Source organism: Heterocephalus glaber, unplaced genomic scaffold (genome assembly GCF_053883595.1).
Source record: "Heterocephalus glaber isolate CG9 unplaced genomic scaffold, H.glaber_assembly_v1.0 deba00001429, whole genome shotgun sequence".
Classification (NCBI taxonomy): Eukaryota; Metazoa; Chordata; class Mammalia; order Rodentia; family Bathyergidae; genus Heterocephalus; species Heterocephalus glaber.
The window spans coordinates 17,411,660-17,431,040 of record NW_028258294.1 but is presented as its reverse complement, the minus strand read 5'-3'; the positions used below and the strand labels follow the sequence as shown (position 1 = coordinate 17,431,040).

Genomic DNA, 19,381 nt, shown 5'->3' with positions numbered 1-19,381 from the left:
AGACTGTAGGTAATTCATGTTCTTATGGAGAAATATTCTACTATCCTGCTGACCCAGATTGAGTTATAATTTAGAAAATGTTTTTAGTAAGCAGTATCTAAGTATTTCATATATAAACACATTTTCTAAGGTTCCTTCTAATTTTTATATCATCCAATTCTCTACAGCAGTCTATTCTGCCCAAATTTTAGCATGTTGGCCTTGCCTTCAAATAATTCTGCATTAAGACAAACTATTTTAAAACTCCGTATGTCAGAAGACATTGTTGAATGGCATAGAGCACTAAGTGCACACTCATTCTTTTATTTGGGCTACTTAATTCCTTTAATGAAGCAGCAGCAGTGTCAATTAATTTCCTTAGGCAAGGGCTCTGGTCCCTCAGGCAGGCTTCCTTTCCAGGATACTATGGCTGGTATTCAGCCTGGACATCCATTTCCTCTAAGTCTCTCCATCCTTCCTACCTAGTAGACTGTATACATATTGGCCTACTTTCAGCCTCAGTAGTATGTATCAGGCAATGCATTCTCTAATCCTTTCTGAACTTTCTAAGCTTTTAGTGAACTTTGAAGCTTTTTCTAACCTTTTGATCAAGTCTAGTATTTATAGTATATGAGAGTTCCTTAGCAAATACACTTACTATTCTTACTTTCCACTGAAATTTAGCACACTAGCTGTTAAAAGCAGGAAAATACATCACGATCCTACTTGCTAATATGACTGTGTACTCAGTTTTTACATTTTCCAGTATATATGCTTGTTAGGAAACTTTAATATTTTCATGATTACAGATGCCAAGTGTTCTGTAATATTTTTAAATGAATTATTCCTTTGTATGCACAGATAGGTCAAATAAGCCTTCCTGAAAACATTAAAAAACCATTAAGACTGTCCAAATTCTGCTTAGCTTAAATAATTTTTATTGACACAATTACTTATCACCTTATACCACTGTGAGTTTATAATTTTCTAATATGCATAGGCTGAGAAAACACCACATGGCAGAGGCAAAAGTCCTGCATCCACTAAGTTTCTATGATAAGGAAGACAGACCACATATGGATTAATTATAACAGTAATAATGAAATGATAATAGTCACATTTATTAATTGTTCCTTGTGTGCCTACTACCAGGCCAAGCAGCAGTGTGTTTACCTCATGTAAGATTACAGAGACTAACGACACTCTTGGGTAATATCTGCATTTTAAAGATAATTTTTAACCAAACTACTTCATTGTAAGATCACAATGCATTTATACTTGATGATCTACTTTGTTTTTACAGATCACATGTGATCCACTTCTTTCATGTTAGTAAGATCTTTTAAAATATTTTACAGTTTCCATCACACATCATGCTTTAAGTTAATAACATATACATTTAACAGATTTATTGATTCATATAGATAGAACTCTGGATAAATATATGAATACATAGGCAGATAGATAAAAATATTCTGTATGCTGTCACATTCCAGAAAATGTTTGTGGTATCAAGAGTTTGAAAAAAAATTTCAAAAGGAACAATTAATTAATTATTTCATTTTAAAATGTCTTTTTGCAAATAACTTCATAAAATTTATTATCAAGTAAATTTCAAATTGTTTAACATTGTAAAAACTATAAAATGTCTGTGAAAACAACATGCACACCAAAATGAATACTATTTTACAAAAGTGTAAAGTCTCTTGTTAAGTTAATGGAGTTGTGTGTTACATAACAACCCTTTGGTCAGGTATAGACTACACATACACGGTGGTCCTGCAAGATTATAATGGAGCAAAAACATTCATATCTCCTACTGATGTTGTAGCTACAGACACATCATGCCCAACACATAAGTCATGTGTTTGCTGAGATGCTGGTAAAGACAAACCTACTGTGCTGTCTGTCTTCTAAAAGCATAGCATGTAAGATTCTGTACAGTAGTTAATATATAATAAATGACTGCTACCGACTTATGTATTTAGTATATGTTATATTGTACTTTTAGAGTATATTCTTTCTATTTATATATTTATAATGCTAGTTACACAGGAGAAATAAGTTCTGGTGTTCTATGGCACAGTAGGATGAATATAGGTCACAGTAATGTATTCAATATATCAAAATAGAAGAGAAAATTGTGAATGTATGTATCATAACATTAGAACAGAAATGCTTAATCTACCACCATACCATCCTGAACACACCTGATCTCATCTGATCTCAGAAGCTAAGCAGGGTTGGGCCTGGTTAGTACTTGGATGGGAGAACAGAAACACTTAGTCAACTGGAAGAGAAAATAGGTAAAACTCTTGAAGATATAGGTGTAGGTAAAGACTTTATGAATAAACCCTAGTTGCACAAGAAATAATATCAAGAATCAAAAAATGAGATCACATCAAATTAAAAAGCATCTACACAGCAAAGGAAACCACTAATAGAGTAAAGAGGCACCCTAAAGACTAGGAAAAGAATTTCCAGCTACTCCTCAGACAAAAGATTGAAATTTAGAATATACAAAGAACTCAAAAAATTAGACACCCCAAATTTAAAGATCTAATTTAAAAATGAGCAACTGAAATGAATAGACACTTCTCAGTTGAAGATATACAAATGCTCAATAAATACATTAAAAATGTTCAACATCACTGGCCATTTGGGAAATGAAAATTAAAACAACATTGAGATTCCATCTTACTCCAGAAAGAATGGCTACCATCAAGAAATCTACCCATAGCAAATGTTGGCAAGGCTGTGGGGGAAAAAGAAACTTTCTCCATTGTAGGTGGGAGTGTAAACTGATACAGACACTACAGAAATCAGTAGGGAGATTCTTCAAAAAGCTAAAAGTAGAAATTTCGTTTGACCCAGCTATTCTCCTTCTAAGTATCTTCTCAAAGAGTTCAAGACATCACACCATGGTTATATATGCATACCCATGTTTATAGCTGCACAATTCATAATATCTGAATCTTGGAAACAGCCTATATATCCATCAACAGATGATTGAATTAAAAAATGTGATATTTACACAGAATGGACTACTACTCTCCCATAAAGAAGGATAAACTTGAGTCATTTGAAGAAAAATTGATGCACTTCAAGATCATAACGTTAAGTGCAGTTACTCAGACACACAAGCTTAAATATTGCATGATTTCTCTCATATGAAAAACTCTATCTCTTTCTCTCTCTCTCAAAAAGGCATTGTAATCCAGCATGGACATATAAAAGTGTACCTTGACTTAGCACAATTGTTTACATTTTTTATATATTCTTTGGCCTATTAGTCTAGGTTTCAATCTCTTATATGATAATTAACTTCATAAGGTCTTATAAGAAAAATAAATGAATCTGATGCTGGAAAATAAAAGGGGGTGAAGGGAGGGGGGAAAGAAGAGAATTGAAATGTGTTATGTACATGTACCAACTCCCTACAGTGAATGTAATTATTATGTATTACAAATGTGTACTAATAAAAGTAAACAAAAGAAATAAATTGATCATATCCAATATATATGAATCAAAACATCACACTGTATTTCGTAAAACACATGCATTGTGTCAATTAAGAGAAGTTAGAAAGTTTTGAATTAAAAGTTTGCAACACTGTATCAAACAGCTTTGTGTTGCTGGACAAAGTACATGATACCTGCAACCTAAAGGAGGAGAGTCTTATTTTACTCATAGAATGTTCAGCTAACTCTGAGGCAGGAGCACTATGGCAGAAGGCATGACAGAGGAAAGCTCAACTCAAGGCATCTGGAAAGCAGAGAGCAGAGGAAGAGTCAGAGAAGAAGGCAGACACCAAATACAGGCCCCAAGATCACGCCCCGTGTCCCACTCAGACACACATAGCAGTGCACTTTTCTAATCCAAGAGTCTCTGAAGCCAGTCAAGTTGACAATCCAACTTAACTGTCACAGACAGTATGCTGTGATAAGCAGCCAGCAGCTTCATATATCCTGTATTGAGCACGTGTCTTGATTATATCAAGAGTCCAAGTTGAGTGATTGACCTATGCCATCTAGGTTTGGGTAAATATTATGTTTGCACAATGACAGAATTACATAATGATGTAATTCTCAGAATGTATCCCTATTGTTAGGTAATGCATGATTGAATGTGGTATTGTTCATGTACATAACACATTTTAATTCTTTTTTTCATCTCCTCCCTCTTTACTTCCTCCTTCTCTTGATCTCTGTGGTAGATTAACTAATGGTCAACTTGTAACACCCAGCTGAACTGAATCAGTGTGATCTGGGTGTGGAGGATCCACCTGAAGATTGTTACCAATAGCCATAAAAAGAAAATTGGAGTGGAAGATCTTGGCCTGTTGATTTTCTAGGAGAAACTTGCTGCAGATGGTTTTCCTGATGCAAAATAGGATGTTCTCATCAAAGGAGGAGCTCAAGGCCTCGCTGTTGCTAGGAATAGCTTCTGTTTTCATCAGGGGAGCTCTGATCTTCACTGTGAGCATCACTTCCTGGCTCCAATGTGGATCCCTCATCTTGGTGGAACAAATCCTTCATCTCACCAGCGTAGATTTTCTGGCTTTCACCACTGGCCTTTGGGGCTTCCAGGTGCAGATCCTCAATACAAACAAGCATGAGACATTGCCGTGGGCTCTAGGCCACTGGCTGGACTTGAGGAGGACATTGCCCTGGATTCTTTAAGCCTTTAGCTGGACTCTTGTGGGGAACTGCTGGGATCTAGGCCCTCAGCTGAATCCTTTGGTCTTCTAGTGTGTGGTTAATCACTTGCACTCCTTTGCATTTGACTCTTTGGGTAATTACCATAAAATGATCTTATAACTTATGTGTCCTGTATTTAATGTATTCCCTTTCCAAATCCTGCTGACTACAACAATCTCCTTACCATTTAAAAGATCTTTTCCCTACCTTCTATTACCTATATTTTATTTTGCTTTTTATTTATAGTTTAGATTTTTCACATAGGAGAAACTATGTGATATTTAAGTTTGTTTGTCTGCTTTACTTCACTTAAAATTATGACCACAATGTGCACCCATTTTCTTACAATGACTTGAGTTGTCTTTTGTATGGCAAAGTAGTACTTTATTTTGTGTAAATACTACACTTTTCCTTACGCATTCACCTGTTGATGGACCTACAGGCTGCTTCCAAGATTTAGCTATTATGAATTGTACCACTATAAACATGGGTAAGCACCTATCACTGTACTATGTTGTCTTTAACTCTTTGGGAAGATAACTAGAAGGGGAATAACGGTCAAATGAAAATTCTAGTTTTAGTTTTTTGAGGAATCTCCATATTGATTTCCATAGTGGTTGTACTAGTGTTTATAGTTTCCTAGCTGTTTATCTTGGCTCTTGTCCCTTGGTCTTTTCAATTCCAGATTTCACTTTGAAGCTTTCACTGTCCACAGTTCACCTTCAGGATGAAGTCCAAACATTGCACCATAATCCAACAGTCCTCTCATGGCTGGCCCGATTTCTCATCTCTAGTTACACTATTGCACTTGACTCTCAAAGCAGCCTAAATTATCTCGAGTTCCAAGAATGTGTTATATTCTCTCTTACCTCTGCCTTTTGTTGATGTATTCCCTATTTTATAGAATCTTCTCCCTTCCTGAGCCTTTACCTGGATAATTCGTATTCTTCCTTTAGGTTTCAGCTCAAATCTATCCAAGCCAGTATTGTGAGTGTTGTCCTGCCTATTCTCCTCCCTTTATCACCAAATCCTGAAAATCTCAACACTAAGCATCTTTGCTGTTAACTGTTTAATTTTCTCCCTACTTATTAAAACAACCTGCAAGATTAGTATTTTTGTTCTTATTTAACAAGTGGTGAGATTGAAGCTAAGAGAAATTAAATTACTTGCTCAAGATCATACACTTAATAAGTCAAAAACAAAGATTCAAGCCAAATTCTGTCTCACTCAAAAGCTGAAATACACTATGACACTGCCTTTCCAAGGCAAAAGATATGCAAATGACCATCACATGTTTATTCTAAAATGATATTTTGAGATGTTTAACTTCATTTTGTTTAATTGTCTTTTCCATGGTTGCACTAAAATCAGTGGCTAATGTAATTGACCCTAAGCTTTTAAATATTTTTTTAGCTCTTCAACAATTCCTCTAAGATTTCTGCTTATCACAGTGGCTAGTTTAAGAGAGGCAATGAGACTTGATGGTATCCCTAAGAAATTGAGAAGTAATTAGAATGTGAATCATTTTGTACCAAGGAAAAACACATTATTGAAAAAGTATGCTGTAGAAATTTATAACATCATGACAAAATATAAGTGAAAAATAAAACTACCTATAGTTATACCCATAGGGAGACACTACAAATTTTGCTGTCTACTTATAGATGAAGATTATATGTATACTATAACACTGTATATGTGCTTATCATACTACCTGATACTGCTTCAGAAATGGAATATATTGAAATGAAAGATCTAGTCTTGAAATCAAAGTTCTTGCAGAGTAGTAGGTTTACTTACATCTGATGATAGAAGGATGTTTGTAACTTAAAAACATTTAAATTTAAGGGATAAAGAAGTCTTGATGGAAGTTGAAACACCTGTCTTTCCCTATATTAGCAAATATACCTGAGTGGCCATGATGATGCTCTAATCCCAAATCTGTAACTACTGTCTGTCGAGATAGGAAGTAATATGAATGATAGGCTACTTTTAAGACTGGAAAAACAAATCAGATGTATGCATCAGTCTGTCTTGGAGTCTTTTATTTTGGTAGGTCTAATTCTTTTGAGCTCTTTGTATATTCTAGATATCAGTCCTCTGAAAAATAGCTGGCAAAATTAATTTGCCATTCTGTAGGTTGTCTCTTTACTCTATTGGTCATTTCCTTTGCTGTGCAGAAGCATTTTAACTTGATGTGATCAAATTCATTGATTCTTGATGTTATTTCTTGTGCAATTGACGTTCTTTTTAGAAATTCCTTGCCTATACCTAAGTCTTCAAGAGTTTTGCCTATTTAATCTTCCAAGAAATTGAGTGTTTCTGTTTTAACATTTATGTCTTTGATCCAGTTTGATTTTACTTTAGCATATGGTGAGAGATATGGGTCTAAATTTAGTTTTCTGCTTGTGGTTAGCCAGTTCTCTCAGCACCATTTGTTAACGAGGCTATCTTTCCTTTCGTTGTGTTTTTGACTCCATTGTCAAAGATGAGGTGGCTGAAGGTGCCTGGGGTTGTTTCTGCATCCTCTCTTCTGTTCCGTGGCTCAATATCCTTATGACTTTGTCAGTGAGGATGTTTCTGGAAATAAGCATTTGAATTCATGCACTGAATAAAGCATATTGCCTTGTGTCTTAGCATCATCCAAGCCACTGATGTTTGGAATAGAACAGAACAGAAGTAGGTTGACTTCACTCTCTGCCTGGATGCTTACGCAGACTTCAGTCTTCTCTCACCCTCATGCTGGGGCTAGCACCATCAGCTCTCCTGACTCCCAGACTTTTCAAGTTAGACTTTAAAAAAAACACACACCTGTTTTTCTACCTCTGCAGCTTGTAGATGAGACGGTGGAAATTCCCAACTTCTTTAATCGCATAAGCACCTTCCATATAGTAAATTTTTTTCATTCTTTTTCTTGGAGAACTCTAGCATAACAAAAGCTTGGGGGGCACACAAACTCATCTCCTACCTCTAAAACAGCTAAAAATCCAACTATAGATCCTGAACTTTGCAGTACTGACAGAAGAGGGTGCCACTGAACTAGGAATCTTGTTCAAGGGGGGAAAAAACTGCGAAAAGAAGTTTCAGTTGTCCCAGTCCTCTCCAAAACATGATTTGATCATTCATTTTAGTTTTAGCCATTCTAATAGTATGTAGTGGTATCTCACAGAAATTACAGTTTGCATTTCTTTAATGGCTAATAACATGAATATCTTTTTCTATGCTGATTTGTCATTCATATGTTCTTTGATGAAACTTCTGTTAGATTTTTCTCTTTTAATTGAATTCTTTGTCTTAACAAGTTCTTTGTTACCCTTTTAAAATTGAATTCTTGTTTTTGTGTTCTTTATATATTCTAGCTATGAGTCTTTTTACCAAGCATGTAACTTGAAAATATTCTCTTCCAATCTATGGCTTATATTCCTCTTAATAGTGCCTTTTGAAGAGTCAAAGTTCTTCATTTTGATAATGCCTAGTTTACCAATTTTTTTAAGTCATGCATCATTTTTTTAGTGTCATTTCCAAAATTCTTTGCTAATGTACATTGTCAAATATATAGGCTTAATTAAGTCCAAAATATTGTTATTCTTTTACATCTGTGGACTCTGTAGTGATGTTACCTCTCTATTTATTTGGAATTGGTAATTTGTGTTTTCTTTTTTGTTTCTAATCAGTTTGATAGAGATGTATAAAATTTTTTGCATTTTTTCAAAGAACTCTGTTATAATACTGGACTGAATTTACAACTAACCTTTCCTTATAGTCAGTCAATCTAGACATATGTACACATGCTTTCATCCATTCAATAGACATTTAGTGAAAACCTGTTGTGAATAGTGAGGCCACTATTCTATGCACTGAGAATACACTGACAGCTGGAATGGTGAGGGAGTGCCTTTGCTTTCATAGAACCTACATTCATACAAGAAACACAGATAAAAAATGAGACAAATGAGTAAAGTGTACAGATATTAGTGGTAAGATAAAAAATAAGCAAGGAAAGAAGACTTAGAATGTTAGAGGTTTGGATTTCACTTTTAAGTAATATCCAGGGAAGGTCTTAATAAGAAGATGACTTTTAAGTAAAGACTTCTTGAAGAAATTGGGAGTATGTGGTCAGATTAGACATCAGAGCAAGAGCTTCTGGGAAGAGAGCAGAAGTACAAAAGCACAAGCATGCTTGGTGTTGAAAAGAAGAGCAAGAAGGCCCATAGGACAAATGACTTCAGTGAGAAGTGGAAGGTTAAGAAAATCACACAGGGTCAGACTGTGGTGGACCTAGAAGGTCATAGTATCTGGATGATATGACTTAGATTAGGGTTATAGGAAGAACTGCTCAGATACTGGATAAATTGTGAAGTGAACTTCAAGATTTTGACACACAGGCAGGTGCTGGGAATGTAGTTTAGTGGCAAAGCATTTGCCTAGCATACGTAACAGTCTAGGTTCAATCCCCAATACTGTAAATAACAGCAAAAAACAAACTATAAGCATAATTTTCTGGCTGAAGGGGCATTTGTTTTCTAACTAGAAAATATGAAAGCCTCTAACTAATGTGGAGAGCACAATAAGAAAAGCAGGGTTTTTTTTCTTAAACTCTTTTATTAGTACATTTTAGGTATACAATACGTTTACATTTATCATTGGGTGCTTGTACCTGTACATGATGTATCTTGGTTCTTATTTTTCCCCATTCCCTGTGTGCCCTTCACCCCTCCAACCTCCCCTATTTACATAGACTTTGTTTCCATTTTTTTTTCTTTTCTCATAGTTTTTCCTTTCCATTCTTGCCTTTCCCTGTCTCCTCCCACCACCCCTACCCCTTTGGACCTTTTCCTATTTCAAAGTATAAATTATTCATTATTAATCTTTTTAATCCTTATTTACACTCTCAGTTTCTCACACTAGAGAAACTATTCTGTATTTACACATATGTGTCCTATTTATTTCACTTAAGAGGATGGCCTCAATATGCATCCATTTAGCTATAAATGACTCTAGTTTCTCATTCTTTATGGCTGAATAGTACTTCATTTTATTAAAAATCCACATCTTTTTGTTTTGGCAATAGGGCAGAATTTTATTTATAGTCTAGTGGTTCAAACACTATTGCTTGAAGAGCTCTGGAAGATATAAAATGTAGTTAACATCTGAAGTTTATACATATAAAACAAAGGAGCTGCAGGCCAGCTCACAAAGGATTTTTGATATGCAGTCAAGAGACAAGCTGAAGCGCATGCTACAGGAATAACCTAATGGATTTATTTGGACTATACTCCCACCTTCTGATAGACACAAAAAGACCTGGGTAGACAACTGTCCTTTCACACAAAATATTCTGGCTTACTTTTACTCTTCTTCCTGAAACTATACCTCAGCTTAGAAAAAAAAATTGTTCTGAAAAACTCAAGAACCTGGGCTACTAAGAATGAAAAGGAAATTTCAATATAGTAAACAAGTCTAGTAAACACCATGTGTATTTTCTGTTAATGAAGTCATAAAACATTTAGAAAACTATTTAGAAGACAAAAGCAAATTCCTAGAGAGGCTCAACACACACACAGACACACACAGACACACAGACACACAGACACACACACACACACACACACACACAGCCCAAGTTCTCTCCTTCCTAGTCAGAAGTGGATTTTAGCACAAATCGATAAACCTTACTCCAGTACACACAGCCTCCTTCTCCATTTGCTTTGTGAGCAGAACATAAAGCACATATTTTAGTTACTGAATTTCAACATTAAGCAGAATCATGGCAGTGCACATTTTGATGGGTTACGTCAATACCCAACCTGGTCCAGTTTAAACAGTTTGTAGATCCAGTTTATATATATTTCACAGGTATGTTCAATAATAAGCCATTATTGTTCCATATTATTTTGAGTGGCAGTTCTTTTGGCTCAAGCAAGCCATTAAGATTAGGACCTTTCTTGAAAGAAATTCTCAGATGAAGCTACATTAGTAAGAAACTTTAAAAAGTTAGATGGACGTAGTTCTTTAAAACTAAAATGCTGGGGGCTGGGGATTTAGCTCAGTCATTCTGCCGCCTGACTCACAAAAACAAGGATCCAAGTTTGATCCACGGTATCAAAAAATAAATAAAAATAAAAACTAAAATGCTGGGATAAATGTAGAATGTTCTGAGAGCAGCTTCACTGTTTCCACACAGAAAAAGCCAAATCTTTTTGGACTGATGAAATTTAAGAACTAAGCCAATAAAAAATAGAATGTAGGGCTAGGGGTGAGGCTCAGTGGTAGTGCACCTTCCTAGCATGTGTGAGCCCTAGGTGTGATTCCCAGAACTGAAAAAACAAAACAAAACAACCCACACACCTTAAGATACAAAACTTGAAATAATGTCAGATGTTATGGAATGGGAAACAAGAGTTCTGCTTGCGCAGCAGGTGGTAAAACCACTGAGCTAAAACCCCTGCCCCGAGTTCTGATTTTTTTTTCCAAAAAATAAATATTAACAGGTTTTAATGGAAAAACGAACCAGAACTCTTAACATGAATAACACTATAGGCTCCATACCACAGACCACCACACAAGAATGAGTTATACATCAGTAATATCATGAGAATAACTGGCTAGGGACTTACACTTCCAGCAACTGAGGTACTAGGTCAAAAATGTGCCAAAAGCTAGTAGTTATCAGTAAGGAACCAGAGAGAGAGAGAGAGAGAGAGAGAGAGAGAGAGAGAGAGAGAGAGAGAGAGAGAGAGGGAGGGAGGAGGGGGAAAGGGATGAAAAGGCTGCATGCATGGGTCTATTATAGACATGATATTCAGCAGCACAAAAATGTCCTCCAGAGTTTCCCAGAGAGAGTAAAACCTGTTTTTTCACTGCTAAGCACAGGAAAGTTTAAGAATGGAACAAATTCTCTTGTAACTGTAGCATTACTCATGTTTGAGTGACAAGCATGTTTAATCTGATGCTGTATGTTAAGAAAATACTGAGCATACATGAGTAAAACAAAATACAAAAGGCTAAAGTTTGAACCTTAAACACAGGAAAAAAATGAATTGTTTTATAGCTAAGTAGGTGTGATTCTGATAATGATTATATAACATAATTCACTGCAAAAAAGGCCAAGAAAAAAATCTTTATATTTTTCAGTATGTGGGCTTGATGTTCTAGGAAAAACAGTGATAATTCAACGAAGGTTTCACATATACAACTAAAAGTCCCCTTCTGGTTTCAAATGAATTTAAATAACAATCTTCCTTGGCTAATTTTTCTGTGTCTAACAAACCTTCTATATACAGGACCAATTTAAATCCCTCCTCCCCTTCAAACACTAGATATGAGCATCCAGGAGCATCCTACAATGCAAAGTGCCTTAAGAAAGAGGATTCTGTAGTGCCAGTGATATAACTGATCTGAGGAAGCTGGGATACTATTAACACTGATGGGGGTCAGTCAGGCAATGGTGGTCTGTTTCTCCTCTAGTGTTTCCTCCAGCAACTGCATGATCAGTTCATGGAGGGGTTTGCAGATTTTTGCATAGCCCCCTCCTGTGAGATTCAGGAAATCAAACATGTCATGCCAGGAGAGGGCACCGTCCGAGCGCATGAAGCCCCCATCTGTATGCAGGAGCTGCACGTTGGCGACCTTCAGCAAAAAAACCTTGAGAAATTGGTTCACCTTGGCATTCTTTTGCCACAAAGGGTTGGGCTTCTCACCTCGAGGTAATAAACCCAATACCATGATTTTGGCTTGTGGATGCCTTGTGTTGATAAGTTGTACACTGGCCTCGATACCACATGCTACTACTTCTGCTGTATTTTCATGGTTGTTTGTTCCTATCCAGACAACAATGACCTAAGGTTTAATGTTTTCCAGTTCTCCATTCTTTAGTCTCCATAAAACATGTCTTGTCGTATCTCCCCCAATTCTAAGATTAAGTGCATGAAGTGGGGAAAAAGCTCTCTCCGTATCTCATACTGCTGCATTAACTGTACCATGGAGTCTCCTACAAATAGTACATCGGGTTCTTTGTCTTTACAATCCAAGACAAATCTGTTGTGCTGAGACATCCATCTGTCATCTCCTTGAACATCCTCCGCTGCATGTGGAATAGCTGCTGGGTTTGAATCTCCTTGGCTCATTCTACACTCAGGTAGAGGGTCCGTGCGCGCCCCAAGTGACTGCGGAGTTGGCGGGTGGCGCGTCTGTCTCTCGCTCAGTCACAGCGGGCCCCGCTCTGGCACGTCCACCTCGAGCCCCAGCTTACCCCATCTTCTTTATCCAGTTTCCAGTTGATGGCTACTTGGGCTGTTTCCAAGCTTTCGCTATTACAAACTGTGCCGCTATAAAAGTGGGTGCACATATATCGTTGTGGTATGATTCTTTTAATTCTTTGGGGAAGATACCCAGCAGGGGGGTTGGAGATCCTATTTGACCCAGAAAAGCAGGTTTTGAAGAGAAAATCATTTCGTAGAATATTTTCCCCAAGTTCTCATCTGACTTTAGGTTATTCAGCTATTTTTCAAAGCTGTTCAAAAAGAGGATAAATATTCCACTCATTTAAAATAAAGAAACAATCAAATATTTTATAAACTGGGAAAGCCATTAGAGATTTCTTTAAAAGCCAGGAAGCAAAAGATAAAATAGGGGAAATGATGTTTTCCTTTGAGTCAAGTTTGTCATAAATGTTTGGCTGATTGATTTGGCTAGGTGGCATTGCAATATCCCATGAGCAGATAGATTCATGTTTTATGTCACTACTCTAGGCTTCAGCTAACAGTTGAAGAATATCAACTCAAACAACCATTAAGTGTAGGCAAATTCTACTTTAATCTGGTTACAACCTAAATGGAAATACATTTAACAAGACCTTTGTGATTGTTGTTCCTTAAATTTGATTTTCATCATAAAAAAATTTCATAATAGGGTTACAAAGTAAGCACTTCTAAATCACCTTTATTTTGAGGTAATAGCACCTTGGAGTAAAAATGTGTCAACAGTTCAAAGTTATAGGCATCTATTTGACATTAGGCAAGTTATTTTGGCCCTAGTTCCCTCATATTAAAAGAAACTATAATTAAACATAATTTTTACATATACCCTTCCGTAGGAAAACTTAATGCAGATACTTGAAAAGTGTCAGGGTTTAATGAGACTGTTTCTACATGCCAACTTGCCAATTCCAATTCATAGCTCAACCATTATTACCTTGGTGGGTAAAAAGAAATGGTGCATGCAAAAATTTAAACTCCATGCTGGCTATGTTTTGCTTCCTCTTGGTATGGAATAACACAAATGAACACTAACTGTCCAACCAGATCATGGATGAGGCCAACATACAAGGAAAAAAGTTATTTTGAGATTTGTGGGTTTTTTTCTCTTTTTTCATCCCTTTTTCTTATTAATTTTTTAAAAAATTCTTTCTAACTTTCTTTTATTTCCTATATTTTTCTCTGTTTTTCTTCTTTCTTCTGCTTTGTTCTCTTCTGGGACTATTTTCTAACACTTACTTTCCTTTCACTCTTCAGTATGATTCTCTATCTCATTTTTCTCCTCTTTCTCATTTTTCATTGATGAATCTTTCACATTTTACTTTTTCACTCTCTGGTTCCCCACCCCTTTTATCTTTGCTAGTTTAATTATAAAGCTTTATGAATATTTAGATAGCTAGTTGACTCTCTTTTTTGTTGGATACTGTTCCATTATTAGTGGAAGTAGTTCCACGTACTAGAAATTTACTCTAGGTCAATATCTGTTTTTTCTTATTGTTTATACTGTAATTATAGATCTCTTTTCTATGATTAAAGGTGGTACACTTTTTGTTCTTAATGTATGTCAGTATTCAGTTTGTCTTTTGCAATTATTTTATTCCTATAGCCAAGGTGACATAGTTGTTGCTAATAATTAGTTATTTCTGGATGCCAATACCTGGATTGCCTTTGTGTCATTAACACTACCACAGCCCATTCCCAGAGAACTGGGTACTGGGCCAAATGCACAGTAACTTCCCCTCCCAAATAAAAGGAGGTCACTGGATCCCGGGACAGAAGCAAAGGCCAGTAGTTACCCATGTCCAGGCAGCCTCACTGAAAAGCAGACATTAAGTGAAGAGGTCTCTATACTAGCAAGAAAGCTTTCCATTATAATAAGCCCACAAGCCTCAGCTCGGCAAACAAACAAATAGAAACATGAGAATGCAAGGCAACAAAATGCTTCCAAAATGTCCAACTCTCCCGAAGCTGATTCATGTGGCATCGAAGGGAAAGAAATGAAAAGCAGTATAGCTGAATTATTCAAAAGAAAACAGAGCTGATAACAGAACATGTGAATAAGGAGCTTGATGAGCTCGAAGAAGATATAAATAAACATGATGGGCCTAATAAAAAAATGATGAGTGAGTTGACAGAAAGCACTACAAAAAGCTAGCTGAGCTAGAAAAAATAATACAAAATACGAATGACCACCACAGAGAAGAATTTGAGTGTATAGGAAGTCACCAAACAGAAATTCAGGAGATTTAAAATTCTATCAAAAGTATGGGCAGAAGTGGCTAGTGTGAAAACAGAGTATTAGAACTGAAAGACAGTGCTATTGTTGATGACCAATAATAAGAACATTAAAAATGGATCAAACAGCTACTAATTGATACAAATAAGATTAATCTAAGATTAATTGGAATTAGTGAAAAATCATAAGACAACACAAATGGAATAAAAATGTTTACTAAAATATTAGAAGAAAACTTTCCAAATATGGGAAAAGAATTTAACATACAGAAAAGTGAAGCATAGAGAGCCCCGATATGATCATAGCCATGATCAGAAAAAAGTCTCTCCCAAGATATATCATAGTCAAAATCCCACAAGTCCAAAACAAGAACAAATTCTTAAAAGCTATTAGAGAAAAGCAATACATCACCTACGAAGGTTAACCCATTAGAATTACAGCAGTCTTCTCAATACAAACTTTAAAGACTGGGAGAGCAAGGAATGAAGTGTTTCATGCCCTGAAAGAAAACAACCTTCAATCTGGACTGATGTAACCTCCAAAATTATCTTTCAAAATTGGTGGAGAAATATTTTTCCATGATAAAAAGCACCTAAACAGGGCCGGGGATGTAGCTTAGTGATACGTTGCCTGCCTGGCAAGCCCAAGGTCCCAAATTCAATCTCCAGTTAAAACAAACAAACAAAGAAACAAACAAACAGAAAACCCATCTAAACAAATTCATGACCATCAAACTAGCACTCCAAATAATTCTCAACAATAATCTAGAAAGAGACAATGAAGCTAACAATGACAAAAGGGCTAATAGAATGAATCCACTAGGTACAGTGAGCAGTTAAATAGAAAGGAAAGGGAGTCAGCAATAGGAAAATAATGTAATGACAGGAATAAATCAATAGCTTTCAGTGATAACTCTCAATGTCAGTGGTCTCAGTTTCTCAATCAAAAGATACAGATTGGCAGAATCATTCAGAAAGAAATATTTTATTCAAGAAATAAAATCCAACTGTATGCTGTATAGAAGAAACACATTACCCAAAAAGAAATTCGTAGACTAAGAATCAAAGAATGGAAAACAATATTCCATGCAACAGGAAACCAAAAACAAGCAGGAGTAACTATCCTATTATCAGGAAGTGGACTTTAAACCAAAATTTATTAGATGAGGTAACCAATATTACATATTGGTTAAGGGAACAATACAACAGGAAGAGATAATAATTATTAATATATGCACACTGGGTTCCAGTGCACCCAACTTCATAAAACAAGTACTACTAGACATAAGTGATCACATGAACATAAAAACAATTATACAAGGGAATTTTAATACCTTACTATCACAAATAGGAAGATAAATCAACAAGGAAGTATCAGAGACAAACAAAAGTTTTGCACAAATGGACTTAATAGAAATCTACACCCAACAAGAGAATACACTTTCTTCTCAGCTGCACATGGAATTTTCTCCAAAATAGATCATATACTAGACCATAAAGTATTCTTAAGTAAATGCAAAAGAATTGAAAGTATATCATTCATATTATCACATAGTGAAGTGAAACTAGAAATTAATGACAAAAGAAACTACAGAAAGTATGCAAACACATGGGAATTAAATAATAACCTCTAAAGACAATTCCCAGAATTAGAGGATAATGCCAATGCAATACCCCAAGACTCATGGGACACAATGAAAGCAGTCCTAAGAAGAAAGTTCATAGCTATGAATGCCTACATGAAGAAAAGAGCTAGCCCAAATAAATAACCTAATGAAGTACCTCAAGGTTCCAGAAAAACAAGAACAATCCAAATCCAAAACTAGTACAAGGATGGAAACTGTAAAGATCAGAGTAGAAATCAATGAAATTGAGACAAAAAAGAAAGAAAAAAATCAATTAAAGGGTTGGTTTTGTGAAACAATAAACAAAATAGACCTTTAGTCAATCTTACCAAAAAGGAGAGAACCAAATCAATGAATATAGAAATGAAAACAGTGAAGTCACAACAGATGCTATTAAAATTCAGATTATTAGTAACTACTTCACAAACCTATACACCAATAAAGTGAAGAGTTCATAAGAAATGAGTAAATTGCTGGACTCATATCAATTCCCAGAAGTGAATGAAGATATAAAAACCCTGAATACTTCAATAAATGGAAATGAAATTGAAGCAATAGTAAAAATTCTACCAACTAAGCAAAGCCCAAGTCTAGCTGGATTCACTGCTTCATTTTGTCCCTTTCTTTTCTTTGTTTTGTTTTGTATTAAATTCTTTTATTGGTACATTGTAGGTATACAACACAGTTACATTTCTCATTGGGAACTGTACCTTTATATAATGCATCTTGGTTCTTATTTTTTCCCCATTCCTAGCCCTCCCTTCACACCCTCCACCCTTCCCTATTTACAAAGACTTTATTTCCATTTTTTCCATTTCTCATTTTTCCTTTCCCTTCTTTCCTTTCCCCTCCCCCTCTCACTACCCCTACCCCTTTGGGCCTTTTCTTCCTATTTTACATTATCGATTATTCATTCTAATCATTGGTACATTTTAGGTATACAATATAATGACATTCATCATTGGAAATTTGCACCTTTACATAGTCTCTCTTGGTTCTTATTTTTCACCCTTGCCCAGCCCTCCCTTCAACCCCTTCAGTCCTCCCTATTTACAAAGATTTTGTTCCTATTTTTCCATTTTCTCATATTAATCCCATTCCCTTCTATCCTTTCCCCTAGCCCTCCCACTTCTTTCCCCTTTGCCCCTTTTCTTCCTATTTCACATTACCTATTATACATTTAGTCCTTATTTATGCTTTCAGTTTCTCACACCAGAGAAACTATTTGGTATTTATACATGTGTGTCCTATTTATTTCACTTAAGAGTATTGCCTCAATGTGCATCCACTTAGCTCTAAATGTCTCTAATTTCTCATTTTTTATGGCTGAGTAGTACTCTATTTTATTAAAAAAACCACATTTTCTTTATCCAGTCTCCAGTTGATGGGCATTTGGGCTGTTTCCAAGTTTTAGCTATTACAAACTGTGCTGCTATGAACATGGGCACACATATATCACTGTGGTATGATTCTTTTACTTCTTTGGGGAAGATGCCCAGCAGTGGAATAGCAGGGTCAAATGGGACTTCCAATCGTAGTTCTTTGAGGTATTTTCATACTGATTTCCACAGTGGTTGCACCAGTCTACACTCCCATCAGCAGTGGAGCAGGGTTCCTCTTTTCTTACAGCCCTGCCAGCATTTGTTATTGGTTGATTTCATGATAGCAGCCATTCTTTCTGGAGTGAAGTGGAATCTCAGCGTTGTTTTCATTTGCATCTCTCGAATGACCAGTGATGTTGAACATTTTTTCATGTATTTATTTGCTATTTCTACTTCTTTGTCTGAGAAATGTCTGTTCATTTCAGATGCCCATTTTTCAACTGGGTCTTTAAATTTGGGAGGTCTGATCTTTTTAAGTTCTTTATAGATTCGAGATAGTAGACCTTTGTCTGAGGAAGAACAGGTGAAGATATTTTCCCACATTGTGGGTTGTCTCTTCACACTGCTGGTGGTTTCTCTTGCAGTGCAGAAGCTTTTTAATAAGAAAAGATCCCATTTGTTGATTGTTTGTGCTAGTTCACGGGCAACTGAGGTTTTGTTCGTAAAATCTTTTCCTACACCAATGTCTTCAAGGGTTCTACCTAACCTCTGTTCCAACTGGTTCAGAGTTTCTATTTTAATATTTAGATCTTTAATCCATTTTGATTTTAGTTTACTGCATGATGAGAGATATAGGTCTAGTTTTAATCTTTGGCAAGTTGAAGCCCAATTTTTCCAGCACCATTTATTAAAGAGGCTACCTTTCCTCCACTGAGGGTGTTTGGCTCCTTTGTCGAAGATGAGATGGCTGAGTGTGTCTGAACTTGTTTCTGCATCTTCTAGTCTGTTCCACTATTCCTCAAATCTGTTTCTTTGCCAGGACCATGCTGTTTTTTCACAGTAGCTTTGTAGTATAGTTGCAGGTTGGGGATTGTGATACCCCCTGTCATGTCTCTTTTACCTAGAATTGCTTTTGCTATTCTGGGTCTCTTCTTGTTCCAAATGAAGTTTTGGATTGTTTTCTTGAGGTCTATGAAGTATGCTGCTGGGAGCTCAATTGGAATTGCATTAAATCTATATAGCAGTTTTGGAAGTACAACCATTTT

At 35.9% G+C, this 19,381-nt stretch overlaps 1 protein-coding gene and 1 pseudogene across 1 annotated transcript in view; one reads left to right on the top strand and one right to left on the bottom strand.

The window, feature by feature from the left end:
* Window positions 1–19,381, top strand: part of Trpc6 (transient receptor potential cation channel subfamily C member 6) — a 128,608-nt gene that overhangs the window by 47,793 nt on the left and 61,434 nt on the right. The window lies entirely within an intron of this gene.
* Window positions 11,853–12,879, bottom strand: LOC101722204 (platelet-activating factor acetylhydrolase IB subunit alpha2 pseudogene; annotated as a pseudogene).